General features: G+C 43.9%; 1 long non-coding RNA gene across 3 annotated transcripts in view; it reads left to right on the forward strand.

Annotated features, from left to right (window-relative positions):
- The first annotated feature begins 6 nt into the window (after nt 1–6).
- The window catches only part of LOC103907402, an 8,942-nt gene continuing 7,866 nt past the window's right edge, over nt 7–1,082 (forward strand). For 2 of the 3 annotated variants that reach the window (XR_658083.1, XR_002086335.1), the window contains exon 1: nt 7–143. This is a non-coding gene — a long non-coding RNA (uncharacterized LOC103907402). The other variant, XR_658085.1, reaches the window with a different exon arrangement.

Consider the following 1,082-nt stretch of genomic DNA (forward strand, 5'->3'; position numbering starts at 1 on the left):
ATCGTCCCCTCATTCCCCTCATGGCGCAGCTCGCCGGCACGGACCCCTGAAATGATGGCTTTTTTCCTCCTAGCGTGAAGATTTTTGGCCCAGAATTGCTCTTTCCACACGCCCCCCCTCATCATCGCCACACGCACCCTAAGGTGGGTAGTTTTGTGCCTAATTCTTTCTCTTCCACCGCTTTTCTACTTCGCAGGGGTTGAAGCCACTAGCTCCCGCTCGCCTCACGGCATGGAAAATACCCAAACGCGCTTTAAAAAAAACACACCAAAAGCCAACCCCAAAACACCCGAGGATTGATTTATCTTCAGAGCCGGAGTGGCTCGGGGAAGAAGCCGTCGCCGCTCGCCTTGCTCCTCACGACAACCTGCCCGCCATTCGGTTAATTAAAAGCACGTACTTGGTGTGATCAGACGTGGTAATACCGTAAAAAAAAATAATACCCCGTAACATCCAAACGCTCGTTGTTGGAGGCTGCAGCCAAGGTACCATGTACGCTTTTTTAATGTATTTTTTTAATGTTGCCTTACCTTTTTTTCTGCACCACAGTGTTGTTACAGGCTACGTTATAACATTGCCCCCCTCTTTGTTAAAAACCACATGCCTAAATATACTACTATTTTTCCTGGAATTACAGATTTAGGCCCATACAGATGCTCTTTTATTTCTACATATATAGAAATATTTCTGTATATTTAGTAGATATTTATATATCTATATATGTATCTCCTTTTTCCAGGGGTGGAAATTTGTGCCTGAATGTTTTATTTGTTCCACAGAGATGTAGATTTTCCATGGGAGATTTGGGGAGGACTTTTTTTTTTTTTTTAATTAAAAGAGGAAAAAATACACCCAAAAAACCAACAATAAAAGAGAACCAAAAAGAAAAAAAAGGCACACAAAAACAAACCCCAGTAACTGAAGCTGCAAATGCAATCAAATAGTCCGGATCAGACAATTCATTGCAACAAAAAGAGAGGACAAATTAGTTCAACTGAAATGGCAGGGCTTTGCTGTAGATCCGGGAGGAGGGATCAGCTCCTTTATCCCACAAAAACCCCCCCCCCCCCCCCCCCCCCCCC

Source organism: Aptenodytes forsteri, unplaced genomic scaffold (assembly GCF_000699145.1).
Source record: "Aptenodytes forsteri isolate BGI_AS27 unplaced genomic scaffold, ASM69914v1 Scaffold61, whole genome shotgun sequence".
Lineage (NCBI taxonomy): Eukaryota > Metazoa > Chordata > Aves > Sphenisciformes > Spheniscidae > Aptenodytes > Aptenodytes forsteri.